The following is a 25,485-nucleotide window of genomic DNA, read 5'->3' on the forward strand; positions in this document are numbered from 1 at the left end:
TTGAACAGTGGTAATCATTAACAAGCTATTTCCCATCCCCTTCTTGCACCTCAGACACTGTAGTTGCCATTGGCAGGTTTTGGTGTGTCGTATCAATTGTTATGTATAGAGTGCTTGGGGGGCCCCATTGTAAAATTTGCATCAAGGCCTACAGCTCCTTAGCTACGCCACTGCTCTCAGCATGAGTGATTACAGCACTGAGAAGAGAATTTTTGTGCTGCAGGCAGCAATTGGAGCTCTGTCAGACAAGGAGGGGGGGCCACCAGAGACCAGGAGGCGGGGCCCACCGAGGGAAAAAACTGTACTACTGTGGCCCAGTCCGACCCTGGTTCTGATCCCAACATCTGACAGTCCTCATACATGTTTACAAGACTTTACTATCTTTGTAAACTATTTCAATCAATGAGTGTGATGTGCTGCAGCACCAATAAAAACATTTCACAAAAATGCAAAGACAGGATATCGGCATCTAGACTTACTACGCCAAATCCATACGTATGGAGTTGCAGCCACCCCCACCTGTACATTCTCAGGAATGGTAATGAATTGTGTATTTTAAAAGTTTTTCCAATCACTATTTTTCCCCATGAAAGAACACACATTTCCTTCAGCTCCAGTCAGCCCAAGCTTGCAAATCTATTCACCATAAAGGCCTTCTTACAGATTATGCCTGCAATTCAGTTTGTAAATGTAGGAACCTGGTCACTGCTGAGTAGTGTACCCCAGTTTGCAACCTTTACAAAATGCCTCCCTCCTAAATTCTAATTGGTTTATGTTGGCCATAGACAAATGGGTTTATTCACACTATGCAGCATGTGGTAGTGGTAGAGGGTTAAATGGCAACTTGCTGCCTCACACAGGTTGCTATAAGGCAGGGATGTCAAACCGGTCCTACAAGTGCCGAGGTCCTCACACATTTTGGACACAGCTCAAATTAATTGATGTGTCTAAATCAGGAAAAGGTGTGGCCCATCAGGTAGAACACATTCCATTCTTTCTCAGTCCATCCTAAACACTGGCATGGATCTGGCCCTCTAGGCCTGGAGTTTGACACTTGTGCTATAAGGTGTAGTCGCATTAAAACAAACTGAATGGGGCCACACCTTACCATGAACAAAAACATTTTACTTTATTTCTTCATGAGTTTTTTGACACACGTATATTCAGATTTGTAAATAATGTATAGTGACAGCCAATGCTCGCAACAGGATTTTTGCACTAAAATTCAAATACATGCACATAAATTATCACCCCTTTCTAAAACACTGGACCACCAGTGGAAAGGTTTTAAAGGGGCACTATGGCAAAACATTTTAAAATTTAAAATATGTGCAAACATAGACAAATAAGAAGTACGTTTTTTCCAGAGTAAAATGAGCCCTAAATTATTTTTCTCCTATGTTGCTGTCACTTACAGTAGGTAGTAGAAATCTGACAGCAATGACAGGTTTTGGACTAGTCCAGGGCCGGGCCGAGGCAGAGGCTGAAGAGGCTCCAGCCTCAGGGCGCAGTGTAGGAGGGGATGCACAATTCATTCAGCTGTCATTCCCAATTGTGTTTGAAGCAGAAAGAAATAAGAAAAGGGCATACATAGCAGTGACTGCAAGCCAGATAACTAGAGATTAAAGTGTTGGGGACCCTGGGGCGCCTCTTAGTCTAATAGCAATCAGTGTGTGACGGCTGGGGTGGGAGGGATAGAGGGGCGCACTTTGCTGTCTCAGCCTTGGGTGCTGAAGGACCTTGTCCTGACTCTGGACTAGTCCATCTCTTCATAGGGGATTCTCAACATGATTCTTTATAAAGATATTCCCTAAAAAGCATTTATACAAAGATGCTGGCCAGCCTTCCTGCTCGCTACAGTGTTTTGGCAGTTGGACAGAGCAACTGCCATTCACTAAGTGCTTTTGAAAATAAATAAATCTCTGAGAATCCCCCATGAAGTGATTGACTAGTCCAAAACCTGTCGCTTCTGTCAGATTACTACTACCTACTGTAAGTGACAGCAACATAGGAGAAAAGTAATTTATGGCTCATTTTACTCTGAAAAAACGTACTTCTTTGTTTATGTTTGCACATATTTTAAATGTTACAGTTTTTCGCCATAATGCCCCTTCAAATATAAATTTGCCTTCTTAAAATGGAAGCTTTTTGCAAGTATTGCATTCCAGCGGTAAGTTACTGCTATTATGCATCAATGCAGCTCATTGAGTCAATATGTAAATCATTCCTTATGTAAATCATTCCTTTATGTCCCTGAAAAGCAAAGGATACATTCAGGACTACCTGCCTATAGCCTATTCATTGGGAAGAGCTAAACAGATAGCTGTTTTAAGCTATGTTGAACTCCATCAGTGCAAGGCATGGATTGATATGGCTCTATGGGTAGCAGAAGCACTCAGTTAAAGAGACACTGAAGTGGTAAAAAAAATTATGATATAATGAATTGGTTGTGTAGTACAGATAATTACTAGAATATTAGTAGCAAAGAAAATATTCTCATATTATTTATATCTTTTTTTATAACATTGCATCATTCTCTAATATTTGCAGTTTACACACTACTCAGCATTCTAAATGATTTTACAGAGCAGGCCAGTGAACTTTTGAACCCTTCTCTGCAGAGTAAAAGAAAGTACATTTACAGACACTTGAGATAATAAGCTTCAGAAGACAGAGCTCTCTGTGACTGTGAAACTCGTGGAGCTCAATGGCTCTTTTGCATAGATAACAACTGGAGTTTCTTAACTCTTCCTGTACTGGAAACAATATTAGACTTATGTCTCTGCTCCTAATGTTTTATTTCTCAGCTGTACTATACAAACAAATCATTATATGATATATTTTTTTCCGGTTCGGTGTCTCTTTAAGTCATGGCAAAAGAAAACCACTAAGATTTTATAGAAGGTTGGTATTTTTGGTTTGACATGGCATAATTGGGTACTTTTTAAAATTCCTACTACCCTAGTCCTATCCATAGAGCCATATCAATTCATGCCTTGCATTGATGGAGACAGAACATGTAGTTCCAATAGGGGAAGGGAGGCAAGATGCTGCAGAATGCTTCTTTTAAAAAAGAGTAACTTTAACCCAGGATTGAACATCATCCCAGTCAGTAGCCGATACCCCCTTTACCACAAGAAATGTTTACCTTTTCTTAAATAGATCATCTGGGACATCTGTATGGCTGATATTATGGTGAAACCCCTCCCACAGTGTGATGTCATGACCATGGTCCTGACAGTTTGCAGTCTGTGAACCTTGTTTCATTGTGGGAGATAACGTCTTTTTCCAACTGCCAAGCAAGAAGTATTGCCTTCTGTGAATAGAACTCTCAAAAATTCCGCACAGATTACCTGACATGACTAAAGTTATTGCCAGTGCCACCTGTGATGAATTTCAGAATGTAAATCAGGGAGAGGGAAGATTTTACAATGGGCAAACACTGACTAAATAATCTATAAATTAATATTGTAAACAATCAGCAATTTAATCAATTATGTAATTTTCACTACCGTTCCTCTTTAACCACTTCTCTACCACAGGGTTTTTCCCCTAAAAACCACAGCAATTTTAACATTTCAGGGAGGCAAAGGTTAATGGGCTTAATGGGGGTATAATTTATTAAAAAAAAAAACGAACTGATGCTGATCACTCACTAATGCTGTATTAGTTATCTGAGATCCTCTCACGAGTGATCTCAGTAACTGTAACAGCATAGTGACTGATTCAATGTTTACACACATTCTGAATGAATGAGCACTGCCATTAGCTTTGGCAGTGCTTATTCAAACTTGTAAGCAGTTTGATTGGCTGACCAGCAGGTGCCGATCGCGACCGCACATCCGCGTGCACGCGACCGCGCATCCGCGTGCACGCGATCGCGCACGCGAACGCTCACAGCGGGAAAACAAACAGGAGATGCCTATCTACGCCCCTGTGCCCCAGGTGAATTTTAAAGGGGCGTAGATAAGCGTGGCAAGGGTTGCTAAGTGGTTAAAGGGAACCAGAGATGAACGATTCACACAAAATAAACATATCAGTTGATAGCTTGTAAAGAATAAATGCTCTACCCGATAATTTCGCCACTCTGGTGTGCCTTTTTGAGTGCTTTTTATCCATTATTGCTCCAGGAAATATCCAATATGGCCGCCGGCTCATATTCCTTCTGTTTCCAGGTTATGAGTTGTTCTGGATGTGCTGTCTAGGCTATATGAGACTATAGACAAGCAGGGCTGCTACTGCAGCATTCCATCTGTGTGCTTTCAACTTCATATTCTGGTATGCTTTGTGGCTGCCTATAGGAAGTGTCTCTCATAGTAATGAAACTGCATACAGTAGATAATAATGACAGGCTGCACAGACAGAGCACACAGATCACACAGCCACACTTGTCTGTTAGACAGAGATTTTTCCTGCAGCAGCAGCCCCTCCCATGTCATCACAGCTCTCAGTATGTAAAGCATGAAATTTGAGCCAGGAGGGGGAAGGCTTGGGCTTGAAAAGACTCCACAGAAGAGTGACTCAGCTATAATGATTCCAGGTCAAACCTCGACTGAATAGTCGGTGGATTCTTATCACAGTTGATAACAGATAGATTAGACTGAGAAGAATAAAACTAAAAGCAGGGTAGGTGTTTACTGTCATGTTCCCACTGATAAATGTAATAAAATACATGAGGGTGCTTCATCTCTGGTTCTCTTTAAGTGCATGTAGAGCAAAAAGGATCCGCTGAGCTAGATCTTTCCTTGCACATCTCTGAAGAGGAGGTCACAAATGTCACAGGATACCAGTACACACTAATTCCAACTAAAACAGTCAGGAATGTTTGTTTCAGTCAAGGAAAATTGAACCTACAAGTGTAGTTTAAAGGACAACTATCAAAGTTAACCACTTGAGGACCTAGGGCTTTCTACCCCTTAAGGACCGGCCACTTTTTTTCCATTCAGACCACTGCAGCTTTCACGGTTTATTGCTCGCTCATACAACCTACCACCTAAATGAATTTTGGCTCCTTTTCTTGTCACTAATAAAGCTTTCTTTTGGTGCTATTTGATTGCTCCTGTGATTTTTACTTTTTATTATATTCATCAAAAAAGACATAAATTTTGGCAAAAAAATGATTTTTTTAACTTTCTGTGCTGACATTTTTCAAATAAAGTAAAATTTCTGTATACATGCAGCGCGAAAAATGTGGACAAACATGTTTTGGATTAAAAAAAACCATTCAGTGTATATTTATTGGTTTGGGTAAAAGTTATAGCATTTATAAACTATGGTGCAAAAAGTGAATTTTCCCATTTTCAAGCATCTATGACTTTTCTGACCCCTGTCATGTTTCATGAGGGGCTAGAATTCCAGGATAGTATAAATACCCCCCAAATGACCCCATTTTGGAAAGAAGACATCCCAAAGTATTCACTGAGAGGCATAGTGAGTTCATAGAAGATATTATTTTTTGTCACAAGTAAGCGGAAAATGACACTTTGTGACAAAAAAAAAAAAAAGTTTCCATTTCTTCTAACTTGCGACAAAAAAAAATGAAATCTGCCACGGACTCACCATGCCCCTCTTTGAATACCTTGAAGGGTCTACTTTCCAAAACGGGGTCATTTGTGGGGTGTGTTTACTGTCCTGACATTTTGGGGGGTGCTAAATTGTAAGCACCCCTGTAAAGCCTAAAGGTGCTCATTGGACTTTGGACCCCTTAGCGCAGTTAGGCTGCAAAAAAGTGCCACACGTGGTATTGCCGTTCTCAGGAGAAGTAGTATAATGTGTTTTGGGGTGTATTTTTAAACATACCCATGCTGGGTGGGAGAAATATCTCTGTAAATGACAATTTGTTAATTTTATTTACACACAATTGTCCATTTACAGAGATCTTTCTCCCACTCAGCATGGGTATGTGTAAAAATACACCCCAAAACACATTGTACTACTTCTCCCGAGTACGGCGATACCACATGTGTGGCACTTTTTTGCACCCTAACTGCGCTAAAGGGCCCAAAGTCCAATGAGTACCTTTAAGATTTCACAGGTCATTTTGAGAAATTCCGTTTCAAGACTACTCCTCACGGTTTAGGGCCCCTAAAATGCCAGGACAGTATAGGAACTCCACAAATGACCCCATTTTAGAAAGAAGACACCCCAAGTTATTCCGTTAGTAGTACGGTGAGTTCATAGAAGATTTAATTTTTTGTCACAAGTTAGCGGAAAATGACACTTTGTGAAAAAAACCAATAAAAATCAATTTCTGCTAACTTGTGACAAAAAATAAAATCTTCTATGAACTCACCGTACTACTAACAGAATACCTTGGGGTGTCTTCTTTCTAAAATGGAGTCATTTGTGGGGTTCCTATACTGTCCTGGCATTTTAGGGGCCCTAAACCGTGAGGAGTAGTCTTGAAACAAAATTTCTCAAAATGACCTGTGAAATCCTAAAGGTACTCATTGGACTTTGGGCCCCTTAGCGCAGTTAGGGTGCAAAAAAGTGCCACACATGTGGTATCGCCGTACTCGGGAGAAGTAGTACAATGTGTTTTGGGGTGTATTTTTACACATACCCATGCTGGGTGGGAGAAATAACTCTGTAAATGGACAATTGTGTGTAAAAAAATCAAAAGATTGTCATTTACAGAGGTATTTCTCCCACCCAGCATGGGTATGTGTAAAAATACACCCCAAAACACATTATACTACATCTCCCGAGTACGGCGATACCACATGATTGGCACTTTTTTGCAACCTAACTGCGCTAAGGGGCCCAAAGTCCAATGACTACCTTTAGGATTTCACAGGTCATTTTTGTTTCAAGACTACTCCTCACGGTTTAGGGCCCCTAAAATGCCAGGGCAGTATAGGAACCCCACTAATGACCCCATTTTAGAAAGAAGACACCCCAAGGTATTCCGTTAGGAGTATGGTGAGTTCATAGAAGTTTTTATTTTTTGTCACAAGTTAGCGGAAATTGATTTTAATTGTTTTCTTTCACAAAGTGTCATTTTCCGCTAACTTGTGACAAAAAATAAAATCTTCTATGAACTCACCATACTCCTAACGGAATACGTTTGGGTGTCTTCTTTCTAGAATGGGGTCATTTGTGGGGTTCCTATACTGCCCTGGCATTTTAGGGGCCCTAAACCGTGAGGAGTAGTCTTGAAACAAAAATGACCTGTGAAATCCTAAAAGTACTCATTGGACTTTGGGCCCCTTAGCGCAGTTAGGCTGCAAAAAAAGTGCCAATCATGTGGTATCGCCGTACTCGGGAGATGTAGTATAATGTGTTTTGGGGTGTATTTTTACACATACCCATGCTGGGTGGGAGAAATACCTCTGTAAATGACAATTGTTTGATTTTTTTTACACACAATTGTCCATTTACAGAGAGATTTCTCCCACCCAGCATGGGTATGTGTAAAAATACACCCCAAAACACATTATACTACTTCTCCTGAGTACGGCGATACCACATGTGTGACACTTTTTTTTGCAGCCTAGGTGCGCTAAGGGGCCCAACGTCCTAATCACAGGTCATTTTGAGGCATTTGTTTTCTAGACTACTCCTCACGGTTTAGGGCCCCTAAAATGCCAGGGCAGTATAGGAACCCCACAAGTGACCCCATTTTAGAAAGAAGACACCCCAAGGTATTCCGTTAGGTGTATGGCGAGTTCATAGAAGATTTTATTTTTTGTCACAAGTTAGTGAAAAATGACACTTTGTGAAAAAAAAACAAAAATCAATTTCCGCTAACTTTTGACAAAAAATAAAATCTTCTATGAACTCGTCATACACCTAACAGAATACATCGGGGTGTCTTTTTTCTAAAATGGGGTCCGTTTCTGGGGTTCCTATACCGCCCTGGCATTTTACGGGCCCAAAACCGTGAGTAGTCTGGAAACCAAATGTCTCAAAATGACTGTTCAGGGGTATAAGCATCTGCAAATTTTGATGACAGGTGGTCTATGAGGGGGCGAATTTTGTGGAACCGGTCATATGCAGGGTGGCCTTTTAGATGACAGGTTGTATTGGGCCTGATCTGGTGGATAGGAGTGCTAGGGGGGTGTCAGGAGGTGATTGATGGGTGTCTCAGGGGGTGGTTAGAGGGGAAAATAGATGCAATAAATGCACTGGGGAGGTGATCGGAAGGGGGTCTGAGGGGGATCTGAGGGTTTGGCCGAGTGATCAGGAGCCCACACGGGGCAAATTAGGGCCTGATCTGATGGGTAGGTGTGCTAGGGGGTGACAGGAGGTGATTGATGGGTGTCTCAAGGTGTGATTAGAGGGGGGAATAGATGCAAGCACTGCACTGGCGAGGTGATCAGGGCTGGGGCCTGAGGGCATTCTGAGGGTGTGGGCGGGTGATTGAGTGCCCTAGGGGCAGATAGGGGTCTAATCTGATAGGTAGCAGTGACAGGGGGTGATTGATGGGTAATTAGTGGGTGTTTAGGGTAGAGAACAGATATAAACACTGCCCTTGGGAGGTGATCTGACGTCGGATCTGCGGGCGAACTATTGGTGTGGGTGGGTGATCAGATTGCCCGCAAGGGGCAGGTTAGGGGCTGATTGATGAGTGGCAGTGACAGGGGGTGATTGATGGGTGGCAGTGCCAGGGGGTGATTGATGGGTGGCAGTGACAGGGGGTGATTGATAGGTGATTGACAGGTGATCAGTGGGTTATTACAGGGAAGAACAGATGTAACTAATGCACTGGCGAATTGATAAGGGGGGGTCTGAGGGCAATCTGAGCGTGTAGGCGGGTGATTGGGTGCCCGCAAGGGGCAGATTAGGGTCTGATCTGATGGGTAACAGTGACAGGTGGTGATAGGGGGTGATTGATGGGTAATTAGTGGGTAATTAGTGGGTGTTTAGAGGAGAGAATAGATGTAAACACTGCGTTTGGGTGGTGATCTGATGTCGGATCTGCGGGCGATCTATTGGTGTGGGTGGGTGATCAGATTGCCCGCAAGGGGCAGGTTAGGGGCTGATTGATGGGTGGCAGTGACAGGGGGTGATTGATGGGTGGCAGTGACAGGGGGTGATTGATGGGTGATTGACAGGTGATTGACAGGTGATCAGTGGGTTATTACAGGTAAGGACAGATGTAAATAATGCCCTGGCAAATTGATAAGGGGGGGTCTGAGGGCAATCTAAGCGTGTAGGCGGGTGATTGGGTGCCCGCAAGGGGCAGATTAGGGTCTGATCTGATGGGTAACAGTGACAGGTGGTGATAGGGGGTGATTGATGGGTGATTGATGGGTAATTAGTGGGTGTTTAGAGGAGATAATAGATGTAAACACTGCGTTTGGGTGGTGATCTGATGTCGGATCTGTGGGCGATCTATTGGTGTGGGTGGGTGATCAGATTGCCTGCAAGGGGCAGGTTAGGGGCAGATTGATGGGTGGCAGTGACAGGGGGTGATTGACGGGTGATTGACAGGTGATCAGGGAGGATAGAAGCATACAGTACACAGGGGGGGGGGGTCTAGAGAGAATCTGAGGGGTGGGGGGGTGATCAGGAGGGGGCAGTGGGCAGGGGGGGAGATAAAAAAAATAGCGTTGACAAATAGTGACAGGGAGTGATTGATGGGTGATTAGGGGGGTGATTGGGTGCAAACAGGGGTCTGGGGGGTGGGCAGGGGGGGGGTCTGAGGGGTGCTGTGGACGATCTGGGGCGGGGGGGGGGGAAATCAGTGTGCTTGGGTGCAGACTAGGGTGGCTGCAGCCTGCCCTGGTGGTCCCTCGGACATTGGGACCACCAGGGCAGGAGGCAGCCTGTATAATACACTTTGTAAACATTACAAAGTGTATTATACACTTTGTATGCGGCGATCGCGGGGTTAACATCCCGCCGGCGCTTCCGTATAGCCGGCGGGATGTTGCGGCGGGCGAGCGGTGACAGGCGCCGGCGGAGGATCGCGTCACGGATGACGCGATCGCTCCGCCCATGCCCTTAAATGGACCGCCGCCTCTGTGGGTGAGCCGGTCCTTAAGGGCTCCACTTCCCGGCTGCCTCTGTGCGTTAGGCGGTCGGGAAGTGGTTAAAGGGGCACTATGGCAGGAAAAATTGTAAAATGTAAAATATGTGCAAACATAAACAAAAAGGTACATTTTTTCCAGAGTAAAATGAGCCATAAATTAATTTTCTCCTATGTTGCTGTCACTTACAGTAGGTAGTAGAAATCTGACAGAAGCAACAGGTTTTGGACTAGTCCATCTCTTCATGGGGGATTCTCAGGGATTTATTTATTTTCAAAAGCACTTAGTGAATGGCAGTTGCTCTGTCCAGCTGCCCAAAAACTGTGTAGGGAGCAGGGAAAGATGGCCAGCATCATTGTTTAAATCCTTTTTAGGGAATATCTTTATAAAGAATAAAAGCCTTGCTGAGAATCCCCTATGAAGAGATGGACTAGTCCAAAACCTGTCGCTTCTGTTAGATTTGTGCTATCTACTGTAAGTGACAGCAACATAGGAGAAAAGCAATTTATGGCTCATTTTACTCTGGAAAAAACGTACTTCTTATTTGTCTATGTTTGCACATATTTTACATTTTCCAATTTTTCACCATAGTGCCCCTTTAACTAACATTCTAAATGCCACATATATTTACAGTAATTACTAGTAAATGGCAATAAAAAGGCTTTTTTTTTTTCATCTTTTTTTTCCATTACTATGGAGCACTGTGTCCAGCACATCCAACATACAGAAACAATCTTCACTGGCTCTAATACTGTGCGTAAAATGTGTTCAGAATTATATAAAGTAGAAATATAGCTGTAAATGGCATTTTTTTTGTTCACAGAGGCTTTGCTTATAGACCTCTGAAAAGCTTTCTAGAGTTGCTGGCTAAAAGCTCTATAGGTATGTGGGGTTTACAGAAAACTAGTTTCTTTGATAGTTGTTCTTTAAGCTGGCAGCCTGCTGTCACCCTAAACTTTGAAAAAAGGTGAGCATTGCACCTTAAAGGGAACCTGAAGCGAGTAAAATTATTTAAAATAAACGCATGACATAGCTGCAAATGAATATTATATACTAACCTCACTGCCAGTTCCTCTCAGAAGCTCACCATTTTCTTCTTACAGTGACCCCTTCCAGTTCTGACTATATTTTGTCAGAATTGAAGTATACCAGTTGCTGTCAGTTATATATCAGCAGCTGTCAGTTACAACTGAATGTGCAAGGTAATGTCCATATTTCCCTATGGCTCAAGTGGGTGATATTACAGTTTAACAGTGTGCTGACCAGGAAGCTGTTATGGGGTAATGGCAATTTTTAAAATGGAGGGCGGAGAATTCCATTGATCACAGTGGACAAATGGCACCCATGAGAGGAGAAAGAGATTGAGGAGTAGACTACAGTTCAGGTTCTCTTTAAACTGCAGCATTGCAGCATTGACAGCTGCAAGATGGATGCCCTCATAGAGCCTCCAGGAGTAAATTCGTTTAACACTGCCCCCACCCCAAAAAACACACATTATTTAAATAGCTTTAGTGTTAATGTTAGTAGTTAGTGTTAATGTCGATTGGAGAGCTACTATTAGCTGGCACATAGGGCCATTTAGCTTAATTAGTATGGTTATAAAATTAAACAGTATATTATGCTTGTATACAGTTAATTTTCCCCTCGGTGTCACTTTGGCTGGCCACATCAATGTAATGAAATAAAGCCAACCACACCTCAGGACCCAGTCAGTGTGACCCAGTCATTTACCCTGACCGTTCAATTGTGTCAGTAAATAATTAAACCAAAAGGATTAGACTTTCTGTGGACCAGATCCTGGAGCCTCCTACACAAGAATACAAAGGATAGTTGGAACAAGATCTAATGCTGGGAATACACAGTTCCTTTTTGAGGTGATTAGATGTTAGATAGATCATTTCCGACATGTCCCATCTCCCGTTCGATCGTTTTGCTGCTCGATTCCTGATATGAATGGAAAAAGATAAGAAAAAAATGAGCAGAAGATAAGAGAATCGAGCGGAGAATCAAGCGGCAAAATCGATCGAGCGGAATATCAAGCAGAAAAAACGAACCGTGTATGCCCACCATGAGTCATCATTGCTAATCACAGTGTGCTCCTGATAAGCAAAGATATTTAATCTATGTATTATGTATTGGATACCATCTTGACCTAAAAGATGCATCTCTCTTTAAAAATGAGAAGTAAGCAATTTACTTTCCATTCACATTTATCCTTTATTGTATTCCAATGTATACGTTTATACTTGAAGACAGTAGGACCAACGCAGGAGTAATACAGTGGGTGCTGCGTGTTCGTTATCAAACTCCTATCTATTCTCAGACTGGTGGGATAGCTGAGTGGTCTTTTTGGATTTGCTCTGTACTAAACCTTGCATGCTTTTAAGCACAACATTTATTGATGACATCCTAGTAGTATGGGAGTGTCCAAAAGATGCATTTCCCGTATTTCTTGACATTTTGAATAAGTATTTGGGTATTTTTCATGCAGGATACTAATGATACAACACTGTATTTTTTTTAGATCTCATAATCTGGAAAACACAGAAGGACATTTGCACACCAAGCTTTTCAGTTACCAATTGTTTGTTACTTGATCGCTGAAAAATGGGATACCCACAGGACATTTCCTGAGAGTAAAAAGGAACGATTCCGATAATACCAAATTTCAAAAAGAATGCAATAACTTCACCGTACTTAGTTTTGGGACCATAGTTAAGCCTGGTACACATTTTCAAATATGACTGGCTAATCACTGACCAATTTTACCACCTCCATGTGGTATGAAGACTTATTACCTACACAATCTGCTCATAGTATTCAGTATCTTTTGACCTTCATACTACATGAAGGTAGTAAAATTAGTCAGTAATGGGCCAAGTATAATTGAAAGTGTGTACCGCACTTTTCTCTTTATTTGTGATTAACTTAAGCCATGTACACACATAGAAGGACTGTTGTCTGGCAGGGAAGGAGACTCGATAGGGCGGTCAACAGTGTGGGGCTGAGGCTGTACGGACCCACTGTTAGCCTCCAGGCTAGTGACGTGTTCTATTCCTATGTGGGGAAGAGGGCCGATAAAGGGATGCAGAGCATCACAGACTGGACGAGGTTAGTGGGAAGGACAATAGCCTAAACCAGTGCTCCGCTGAGTCGATCTGCTAGGATAATTGCTGCCAGGGGCTGCTGTACACATTTCAGATTCCTGCCAGAACTGTCTAACATGTGCTTAAAGGGACTCAGAGCTGTAAAATAAAAAGATTTTATACATACCTGGGGCTTCCTCCAGCTCCATCCGCTCCAATCCTCCAACGCCGCCGTCCTCCGCTGCCTGCAGCTTCGGGAACTGGGTCCCGTCACGGACGTCAGTCACGGCCAGCTACGCAGGAAAAGTGCACTCATTGCGTATCTCTCCAGCAGCTGCTGGAGAGATACTTAGAGGGTGGACTTCTCTTACGCCAGACTGGCTCTGACTGACTGACAAAAGTGTGGAGACCTGGTTTCCGAAGCTGCGGCCAGCGGAGGACGGTGATGTGGGAGCGATCCAGGCGGATGGGGCTGGAGGACGCCCCAGGTATGCATAAAATCTTTGTTATTTTACAGCTCTGGTACACTAAGTCTAACAAGGACAAAACAAGAAAAATTATTGGCATGGACCATTTTCCCATTACCATTGACCAATCCCATTTTCTTCCAATGGCCTCCACGAGCGATAAAATAATCAGTACTGATTGGGACATATCCCAACCTACCATTGGAAAAATGTCATGTATGAGAATCTGTGCACTGTCTTTCGTGGAACACCTAATATTACATACCGTAGGTCTAGTGATGTTATAGACTTGTTGGTATGTAGAATCTTTTAACCAACACATGAGGAAGTGTTTAGATAGTGACCTGCCTTCCCGGGTGGGTCATATAGATGAGCACTCTTCCTTGTCCAGTAACTTTCCATCACTGATGTCTCTCCCTTGAACACGCAGCTCCCTTCACTTTCCACAACTCACTCAACACACAAAGGGTAAGAAGGGGTGGGGTGGCAGGTATAGCAGCAGATACTGCACTCAGACTGCCAGTAAATCAGGTGACATCTCAGAATGCTCCTTTTGGCCAAAAACAGGTAGATAAACTCTCTCAATGGGCCTGGCCAAATTCATATAGTATTTAACCAGAGGAGGGGTCCCATGTAGCCAATATGCATATGATGTTTCTTCTATGGGATAGGCCAATAAATACTTCTGCTATTATACCATATATGCTAGGATATGATTATATTTTGCAATAAAATATGGAGAATCTCCAAAATTAAGCAACAGATTACAAGATGCATTGCCATAGTTAATCATTGTAAGTTCAGGTTTGTTTCTCGTACTTTTGGAGTTAATAATTTTTAGAAAATAAAGTTGAGTTGTGAAGTGCAGCGGACTGAATATCAGCAAAACACAATGCTGTTTAATTGATTAAAATTCTGTCGTTCTACCTAACAGAGCAGAGAACGTAAACCTCCTTCTCTCTCTCTGAAATTATTGTCATTTCTGAAATCCAGGTTTCAGAGATCAGATCTCATTACTACGAAAGTTAGCCATAGACACACACACATTTATTTGACTGGCAGACTACAGTATAATGTTTCTGTGCAGCTAAGGGCTATGGCACACAAACATCAAACAGCAGAGACTGGTAACTGTTGCTGACAAACACAATTACTATCAGAAAATCTAAAGCATATGGACACTGGTCGTCTTCATTTAGCTGCTTCTGTTTGTAGGCCGAGGCACAAGGGCAGTCATTTAGAAAGCGTCTTCTCCACATTCCCATATAATACAAGCTCTGGAACACAATCACCTTCTGTGTGTGTGGATACAAGAAATCACTGCTCACAGTGTGTTTAAACTGTAATTCTACCAAGCTTGTCATTGAGTACTTTGGTTTCCTCCCATGACCCGTAAACAAAGTACTAGTTAAAGTGGACCTGAACTCTTGCACAGGACAGAAGGAAAACATAGAGAAATGCACCCTGTATTTCAAAAGTTTAGCCTGTCTACTTCCCCCTAAGTTGTGACTAATCACCAGTGTAATTTGATCTCTCAGCTGTGTCAGCTGGCTGCCTCAGCAAAGCAACTAATTTGTAAACATAGGATGTTAACCCTATGCCTGCGTCCATGAAAGTAGGAAGTAAACACACACCAATTTTATTGCAGGATTTGTATCAGCTGTAACAAAGAAATGTTTTGCTTTAAAGGTTTTTATGCTGTTGCATATCTTTTAGAGCAGAGATGAAGTTCTGAGTTCCGGTACACATTAATATTGAAATCTTTAAGAACAATATTGTATTTATATGGATACTCGAGTCTAGCAAGATTGTAACTTAGGTAAAAAGATTTCAGTTTTAAAGCCAAATTTTACAATTTTCTCAAACTTTTTCTGTTTCTGAATACCTCTGAGTGTGATTTCACACATGCGTTTTCCAACATGCTGTGTACAGCGAGTTGTAGTATAAAGCAGATGTGAGTAGCTGCTATACAACTCAACAAAAAAATCGCATACATCCTTTGCAAAAATGTGCCTTAGTGCATTATATCACAACGCAAAAGTATACGTGATTATACTGTGAATATCAACTGACAGCACTGCATACGGTCAGTGTAAACAAAAACCTTAGTATTTATTGCATTTTCTAATGTGCCAAACTTGAAGAGGCAGCGCAATGACATACAGAAGAATGTAATACAGTAATCAGAGTACCCAAGTTTAGGATTATTATCCAAATTTCAGCATCAGAAACACTTCCTATATCTATAAATTGCTGTATATTGGTATGTAATCTACCATGCAAGTGACGGTTAGCCTAGGCTATGATGTCATGAAGACATCTTCTGCCAGTGTACTCTGGGATACCAGATGTAGTTTCTTCTCACTTTGGAACACAAATCAAACATTCTGCAGTGATGCATCATGTGCGCAGTGAAGATATTGCCACCTGTGATAAATTTAAGAATGTAAATCGGGGTGAGGATCAATTGGGCAACCACTGACTAAATAATTTCTAAAGTAACATTGTAAAAAATAAGTAATTTTATTCATTTATATCCAGTAAATGTACTTGTTGAGAGCTATATGGCACAGGTTTTGTTCAGTGCACACGACAATACATGCCACTCAGCTATGCTTTGCATCCAACTATTACCAAATTATTAGTATCCATCCTTATGGTAAGGCAGAAGGAATAAAGGTTTTGGGGTTTTTTGTATCAGTTACACTACCGGTATATTAAATTGTCTGTGTGCCTCTGGGACCTGTGACCTTTAAGTATGAGGAGACAGAACTCTTATTCCATGATTGTTACAGCCCATTGACAGCAATGCTCACTGCACAAATACAATGATCGCAGAGATGAAAGAACAGGATACAGTGATCTTATTATGATAGAGCAATGGTATAACCAGGTAAACTGCGCAAGGCAAAAAAAAACCTCATTGTCTGTATTTTTTTCCTTAGAATGCCATTGTTACTAAAACAAGCAATGAAGGATTCTGGCACTGCTGTTAAAAGTCTACATCCGCTTTAATAGATCTCGATCTTCGTACAGCGTGCATAGCAGGTATGGCCATATACGGTACACGAAAAACACATAGCCGTCACCACGGCGAGGCAGTGGGGCAGTGTAACGACGGTTTCACGCCCTGCAGGTCTGTTACTAAAACTGATAAAACAATTTTTACATAAGACATTTTTTAAATGTAGCAGCGTATTTTTAAGGGTTCAAGTTTCCAACTATTGCCTCCAAATTTGCATTCATCATAAGGTCACTGTGATGATCCGCTCAGCTGGCTGCACAGGCAGACAGCTGTTTGTCCATTCCTCTAGTCTGTGGGCTGCAGGTCTCTGGAACAGAGACCTGTCTTTCCATTGCAAGTTTCTGGTCTGTTCTCTTGCTGGGGAATTTGCATACATTCGTTATGCAAATCCCCTACCTGCCTTCTTTGATGACTGGCACTATAAGAGCTTTATGTTTCCCAGAAGGCTTTGCTGGTCATTTCCCTTCCATGGTCTGTTCCTGATGGACACTGCTGGAGTGTCAGCCATTGCTATCTAGTATAGTTATTCCTGGGGGTTGCTTTAGGCTCCCCTTCTAGCCCAGTCAGGTTGTATTATCTGTATTGCCTGTTCTGTCTTGTCTTGCCTGTTGCCATTGTCCTGTCCCAACGATGGTCGACAGGAAATGGTTCTGATCTCTGTTCTTGGAGTATAGCTGGTGCAGCGGTTGCTACCAGCTATCTCTTCTGTTCTGTCTCCTGGGATCGCGCTAGCTACTTTTCGCTAGCGCAGGGGATCCTTCTGTTCTGTCTTCTGGGATCGCGCTAGCCACTTTGCGCTAGCGCTGGGGATCCTTCTGTTCTGCTACTCTGTACCTGGATCGCGCTAGCCACTTTTCGCTAGTGCTGTGGATCCTATTTCTCGCTTGTCCCTGTTTTCGTGTGTCTGTCTTGTCTGCTACGCTTGCTGGAGGCTCGGTGAGGTAACCGTTAAGCAAGCGCTCGCGTCCTCTGTTTCATGTTTGTCTGTCGATGGTTAGTTAGGCGTGCTTGTCTCTATTGTGCTTATCACGTGGAGACCGCGCATAACCGCGTGCACTGTTGCGAATGAGTGCGGTGTTCGCGGTTAGCTAGCGTTTGTTATTTTCCGCATCTTCTCATTGTATTATTTGCTGTGCCTTTGCTACCCTCGTATTCTATTCTGATCTGCCTTGTGTCACGTCTGGCGATCGCACCTCTCGCGATCGCGTTCCTATTTCATATCTGCTGTTGTGTGTGCGCGGTCGCGGGGTGGCGACTGGATTGGCGCACACACATACAACCTGTCCCTTTGCTCGCTCTCATTCGCAATCGCCTCTCTTGCGATTGCGTTCTGCGCTTCGTACAATTCCTGTCCGGCACTTGTGGAGGTACAGAGGATTGGTTCCTCTGCACTCCACAACGCCATCTGCCGACAGGAATTTCCCTCTACAGGTGCGTAGCACCTTTTGCTGGGTGCCTGCAAATATACGCTTGTGGAGGATTTCCGCCGTGTCAGCGCACGCGTTGTGCGCTGATCACGGAGAAAGTTCCACAATCGTTACAGTCACTCAGTTTAAGTAAAACATTATCTGCTCTTCAGTTTATATTTATAAATCTTCACAGCAACTTTGCCAAAGATCCTCAGAAATCTATTCACACAGGTGCAAAGTGTAATTTTTCATCTTCAAAGTGCCCTTTCTTTAGCCATATTCCTCAGCCCTGAACATCACATATTCGACAAAGTCACAACAGAATCAGTCCATTTTGGATCCTATGAAATCCTTTCTCAAGCAATCAAAAGCTATACAATACAGTGGGCCAAAACAAAGTGAGAGCCTTCAAGCCCCATCTACACGATACGATTCTGATTCAATTACGATTTTATTTACGATCCGATTTAATCTGACATGTCCAATTAGGATACGATTCAATTTGATTTGCCATTGTTTTGCAATGGCAAATCGAATTGGATCGAATCAAATAATGATCGGACATTTAATCGGATCGTAAATAGAATCGTAATCGAATCACACAAAGAATCGTATCGTGTAGATTGGGCTTTAGTGTCAGCTACTGAAGCTCTGGTCTCAGCAGACTAGGCCTCAATTCACTACGCATTATCAAACACTTTATCAAACGTTTGATAATTTACCTCATGAGTAAAATCTAATTTTGAATTCACTAAGGTGTTATAGATTTATTGAACGTTTTATCGATAAAACATTCAATAAATCTAGAACAAAAATTAGATTTTACTCATAAGGTAAATTATCAAACATTCGATAAAGTGTTCGATAAAGCTTAGTGAATTGAGGCCTAATTAGTCCTCCCACAGTTTGGATATTATGGTAATTGTCAGGCTGCACAATGGTTTTCTCAAAAGTTCAAGCTTAGTTTCTGAAAGCCTGTGGAAAATAACTATTGACCAAAGACATAAACATGCAGCAAGCAAGATAGGCTGATATGCAGCACTATATATAGTTTAGCACTACCATGTGTGTCTCTCAGTTTAGTACATAGGTCTGGGGGGTTTGTACGCTCGACATTAGGGACGGTATATCAGCCTATCTTGCTTGCTGCCTGTTTATGTCTTTGGTCTCCCCCAATCTATGTTAAAGATGTGCAGACCTTGTTTGATACCAGGGGATAGCTACACCTCGCTACTACATTACTTGAGAGGGTAGAGGGGGATCAGCAAAGACCCCCCTGGTATTGTTGCTTTATCCAGCACATTTGTGCAGGTCTGCATAGGGGTAACAACTCACGACTATGAGTACCCCATCACGTATGACTACAGTATTTTAAATGTATGTTGACTACACATCTCTATACCTATACAGTTTGTCCTTGTGGACTATATAGTAAATATATATTTTGTTCTTCCCTGGTATTTATCTCGGTCAGTGTGTGCTGAATTTAGAATAGAATGGGGTGTATAGTATGCCCATGCCAACAATGAATTCAGCAAATATAAAGATTAATAATAGTGCTTGCTGAAACAATACAAGAGCTGTGTAACATCCTGGTTATAATAAGGTGGCATGTTTACCGTAGATGAGAGCCATGCAAAGTTGTGATTCTAGATTGCAGAATTAAATGCATCTACTTTTTTAAAGATGATCTGGATATCTGAAAGTGTAAGCTGGAATGCTGCTGGGTATGTGGATAGTAATGGTGAGATAAGTTCATTGCATTTGCAGAAATATTTTCAAACAAATCAGGGAGGTGCATGTTTCTGCACCAGGAAGCACAGTAAATGGTCTTATTTACACAGTGATGAGTTGCAGCTTTATTCTTCTCTGTCTTCCAACAAAAGTAAAGAACATTTTTTTACTGCATGAATAAATAATGGCAAAGTAATCCTATACAGTTTAGGTACTTGTAAAATTAAATTCAAATTTGTGTTTTTAACTGAAAAAAACCTTACCTATACAAGAGTTCATACCCGCGTGGTCTCTACGAGTATAACTGTTGTCAGCAGCTTGTAGTGCCAACATTACCCAGTTACAGTTACTGACATATTGTAAAAGCCTATACACATGCTAGATAATCCAGCGTGTGTACAGCAGCCTCCCACCCCGCCTGGCGAGCGGTCAGGTGGGTCAGTTTGCCAACTGATGGCCGATAGCTTTGTTCTCTCCACCTGCCCTTTGACATCACATCTGCACCACTCTGTGGGCCCTCTGCCCCTACAATGCAATAGAACCAATTGTTAGCCTGCAGGCTAACTACACTTCTGTACAACTTCAGCCCAGCGCTTTTGCCTGAGGGATTGGCTCCCGATCCCTGCCAGGTGACACTTGTCTAGTGAGTGTACAGGCCTTTAAAGCGGGATTGTCACCATAAAAAACAAATTTCAACAGCAACTGGTCTGAGTGTATTAAGTGATAAAGATGCTAATCCTACATTCAAAACTTTTTCTACTGTTACAGTTTGGATATATCACATAACTTAGGAGCACTGGCCCTTTAACCTCTTGACGACCAGCTAACGCCGATTGGCGTAAACTGGTCGTCTGCCAATTTCCATGGTTTCCATGTCTGTTCACGGAGGCTGTCTCCGTGAACAGCCGGAGAGCCGCCAATCGCGGCTCGCCGGCAAAATGTAAACACGCGGGGAAGAAATCCCCGCCGTTTACATCATACGGCGCTGCTGCGCAGCAGCGCCGTAAGGCAGATCGGCGATCCCCGGCCTCTGATTGGCCGGGGATCGCCGTCATTTGATAGGCTGAAGCCTATCCTACAATGCGCAGGACGGATATCCGTCCTGCGCAGCTCAGAGGGGAAGGGAGAGGGAGGGAGAGGGACGGAGCGCCGAAAGCGCTGTGGAGGGGGGCTTTGAAGAGCCCCCCCCCCCCGCAAATCGCAGAGAGCCGGCGGCGATCAGACCCCACCAGCAGGACATCCCCCTAGTGGGGAAAAAAGGGGGTAAGTCTGATCGCCCTGGCTAAAACCTGATCTGTGCTGCGGGCTGGAGAGCCTACGCAGCACAGATCATTCAGAAAAGCCCTGGTCGGCAAGTGGTTAATAGCGGTTGCCATCGGCTAGCAAAACAGTTGCATGCTGTTTTTTTTTTATTTATAATATATTCCTCCTCTTCCCTTTATTTTCTCCTCCTTCTAATGACATAAGGCAGTGCACTTCCTAGAATAGACCTCAGTGGATGTGTCTGAAGACTCTGGGAGGAGGGCTACCCTTCTGCTCTTGCTTAGAGTTCCAAGTGGTTGAATGTGAAAAGAGTTGGAATGTGCCACTTTATATGCCATAAATTGCTCCTGAAATCACAAAGATTGTGATTTCAGTAGCAATCTATGTTGGGTCCATGGGAGGAGCTGAATGGGATCAAGAGCAGAAGCAACTGATAGCACTACCCCCACCAGATTAAAAAATAATAACACATAACACATAACAAATGCACATAACAACTATGCTTCTCTTCATGCTATTCTTCTCTCGTGGACAAGCACGACTGTGTTGCAACCGAGCGAGCACGGCCGCGCCTGCACAGGCACAGTACACCTGTGTACAGTACAGCCATGCACAGTATGGCTGCACAATCAAGCTTGGAATCCAACAACAGCTTGTTAGATTCCTTTGGAGGGGTCTGCATTTGGCAACAGTGGACTGGAAGACAGCATGGGGAGTATCTATATGATCCAGAGGCTTCCTGTAACGATCGGTGTCAGCACACAGAGAGAATATGATTATTGGTAATCTGCAGTATCACCAAGAATACAGATTTATGCCCGATTATTGATGATCTGCAGAATCACCAATAATACAAGTATAACTAACCTCTGGACACCTGATAAATGTAAGTGTTTGGTGCAACAGTAAGTGAGTCTAGACCACCTGAGGAGCAGGTGACTCCAGACCGTATAATGAGTATCTCCTGATAGGCTTGGAGCACACAGAGAGTCAATGTTTCCCTGAACTGTTGGGAATCAGACTCTACTGCAGTCAAAGGACTCCTGTGAGATTGAGTCCCTGACTGGATTGCAGAGAGGTCCCTCTGAGAGACAGGGAGTCCCTGCAGCTACTGGACACCCCACTGGGGGGTGTCACAGGTAGAAGGGTCGGTCAGGCCGGGTCGGCAACACACGAGCAGATAAAGTACAGAGACAGAAGGCTGATTCGGTAACCAGGGACAGGCAGGGTTGGCAACAGGTAATCAGGTGTGCAAAGGTACTGAATCAGAGAGCAGAAGCAGAGTCAAGGGAGCAATAGGTCATAACAGATATCAAGCAGAGGCCTAGCCTAAAGTGTGAGGTCCGTGGTCTCAACACTCAGGGACTGATCTAAGCACAACACAGTAACCCTAGTCTTGGGTGTGAGGTCCGTGGTCTCGACACCCTGGGACTGGTCTAAAGTATAACACAGTAATAACACAGTTTCCCTAGTCTTGGGTGTGAGGTCCGTGGTCTCGACACCCTGGGACTGGTCTAAAGTATAACACAGTAATAACACAGTAATAATACAGTAATCTGGCTAAGTGTGAATTCCCAGGTCCACCTGGTTCTAACACACTGACGGATCTGACTATGGTCTGAGTGCTAACACATAAGCATTCGCAACGGCAGACAACCAGCCACTGACAGCCGATAAGTATATATAGCAGAGCGCTTCTCAGCGCCACCCAGTCCCATTCAACCAATCGCCTGCTGCGCTGGGATCAGCTGATCGTCCTGATCAGCTGATCCCTCTCCTATTGGCATAAAGGGCCTGCCTGTCAGCACGCGTGCGTAGCTCTCCATCTGTGTGCACTACTAGGCTCAGACAAACCAGACGCATGCCGCTGCGGAGAAACCGCCGGTCTGAACGCGGATTCAGCCGCCCCGCTGTCAGTCCGCGCGGAGGTGTCTCCGCAATCCATTACAGTAGCATACCTCCCAACTTTTTGAGATGAGAAAGAGGGACACTTAAGACACACCCTGCCACACCCTAATCACTCCCCCGTCACGCCCCTAATCGCACATACCATAAAGATTTCATAAGAAAAATATTTTGTTTTATAATTCAAACCACACTGGTCCTTTCTATCCTGGTTCATTTTCCATCATATTAACATTTTAAAATTAGTACTATATCAATTTAAAGGATGGGAATAAAGTTTAGAGTCAATCACATTTTTAGTAGAGAAATATATATATATATATATATATACAGTGGTGTGAAAAACTATTTGCCCCCTTCCTGATTTCTTATTCTTTTGCATGTTTGTCACACGTAAATGTTTCTGCTCATCAAAAACCATTAACTATTAGTCAAAGATAACATAATTGAACACAAAATGCAGTTTTAAATGATGGTTTTTATTATTTAGTGAGAAAAAAACCTCAAAACCTACATGGCCCTGTGTGAAAAAGAAATTGCCCCCTGAACCTAATAACTGGTTGGGCCACCCTTAGCAGCAATAACTGCAATCAAGCGTTTGCGATAACTTGCAACGAGTCTTTTACAGCGCTCTGGAGGAATTTTGGCCCACTCATCTTTGCAGAATTGTTGTAATTCAGCTTTATTTGAGGGTTTTCTAGCATGAACCGCCTTTTTAAGGTCATGCCACAACATCTCAATAGGATTCAGGTCAGGACTTTGACTAGGCCACTCCAAAGTCTTCATTTTGTTTTTCTTCAGCCATTCAGAGGTGGATTTGCTGGTGTTTTTGGGTCATTGTCCTGCTGCAGCACCCAAGATCACTTCAGCTTGAGTTGACGAACAGATGGCCGGACATTCTCCTTCAGAATTTTTTGGTAGACAGTAAAATTCATGGTTCCATCTATCACAGCAAGCCTTCCAGGTCCTGAAGCAGCAAAACAACCCCAGACCATCACACTACCACCACCATATTTTACTGTTGGTATGATGTTCTTTTGCTGAAATGCTGTGTTACTTCTACGCCAGATGTAACGGGACACGCACCTTCCAAAAAGTTCAACTTTTGTCTCGTCGGTCCACAAGGTATTTTACCAAAAGTCTTGCCAATCATTGAGATTTTTTTTTTAGCAAAATTGAGACGAGCCTTAATGTTCTTTTTGCTTAAAAGTGGTTTGCGCCTTGGATATCTGCCATGCAGGCTATTTTTGCCCAGTCTCTTTCTTATGGTGGAGTCATGAACACTGACCTTAATTGAGGCAAGTGAGGCCTGCAGTTCTTTAGATGTTGTCCTGGGGTCTTTTGTGGCCTCTCGGATGAGTTTTCTCTGCGCTCTTGGGGTAATTTTGGTCGGCCGGCCACTCCTGGGAAGGTTCATCACTGTTCCATGTTTTTGCCATTTGTGGATAATGGCTCTCACTGTGGTTCGCTGGAGTCACAAAGCTTTAGAAATGGCTTTATAACCTTTACCAGACTGATAGATCTCAATTACAGTACTTTTGTTCTCATTTGTTCCTGAATTTCTTTGGATCTTGGCATGATGTCTAGCTTTTGAGGTGCTTTTGGTCTACTTCTCTGTGTCAGATAGCTCCTATTTAAGTGATTTCTTGATTGAAACAGGTGTGGCAGTAATCAGGCCTGGGGGTGACTACAGAAATTGGACTCAGGTGTGATAAACCACAGTTAAGTTATTTTTTAACAAGGGGGGCAATCACTTTTTCACACAGGGCCATGTAGATTTGGAGTTTTTTTTCCTCACTAAATAATAAAAACCATCATTTAAAACTGCATTTTGTGTTCAATTATGTTATCTTTGACTAATAGTTAATGGTTTTTGATGAGCATAAACATTTAAGTGTGATAAACATGCAAAGGAATAAGAAATCAGGAAGGGGGCAAATCGTTTTTCACACCACTGTATATATATATATATATATATATATATATATATATATATATATATATATATATATATATATATATAAAATCGGATGTATGTATGTATGTATGTATGTGTGTGTGTATGTGCCGCGATCACGCGAAAACGGCTTGACCGATTTGAACGAAACTTGGTACACAGATCCCTTACTACCTGGGATGATATGTTCTGGGGGTCTCGCGGCCCCCCTGCACACCTGGGCGGAGCTACAAACAGCAAATCAGATTCCACCCATTCAAGTCAATGGAAAAAATGTAAAAGGCTGCCATTCTCACAGTAATCAAGCCACAGTCCCCACACTTTGCACAGGTGGTCACTTGGTGACCGAGGTAACAAATCCAGGAAAAGTGGGCGGAGCATAAAACAGCCAATCAAATTTCAGCCGTTCATTTTAAATGGGAAAATGTAAACTGCAGCCATTCTTAGACTGTTAATCGCAGGGTTCTCAAACTTGCCACTGTTGGTCACTGGGTAAATGAGATTAAGATTCAAGAAAGTGGGTGGAGCCTACAACAGCCAATCAAAATTCACCTATTGATTTTCAAGGGGAATATTTAAACTGCTTCTATTCTTACACTTTTAATGGCAGAGGCTTCAAACTTGCTACAGTCGGTCATTGGGTGACTGGGGTCAAAGTTCACTAA

At 42.9% G+C, this 25,485-nt stretch overlaps 1 long non-coding RNA gene across 2 annotated transcripts in view; it reads left to right on the forward strand.

The window, feature by feature from the left end:
• The window catches only part of LOC137563171 (uncharacterized), a 155,775-nt gene that overhangs the window by 50,731 nt on the left and 79,559 nt on the right, over positions 1-25,485 (forward strand). For both annotated transcript variants that reach the window (XR_011030278.1, XR_011030279.1), the window contains exon 2: positions 16,473-16,575. This is a non-coding gene — a long non-coding RNA (uncharacterized lncRNA). The remainder of the gene's footprint in view (positions 1-16,472; positions 16,576-25,485) is intronic.

Source organism: Hyperolius riggenbachi, chromosome 3, assembly GCF_040937935.1.
Source record: "Hyperolius riggenbachi isolate aHypRig1 chromosome 3, aHypRig1.pri, whole genome shotgun sequence".
Classification (NCBI taxonomy): Eukaryota; Metazoa; Chordata; class Amphibia; order Anura; family Hyperoliidae; genus Hyperolius; species Hyperolius riggenbachi.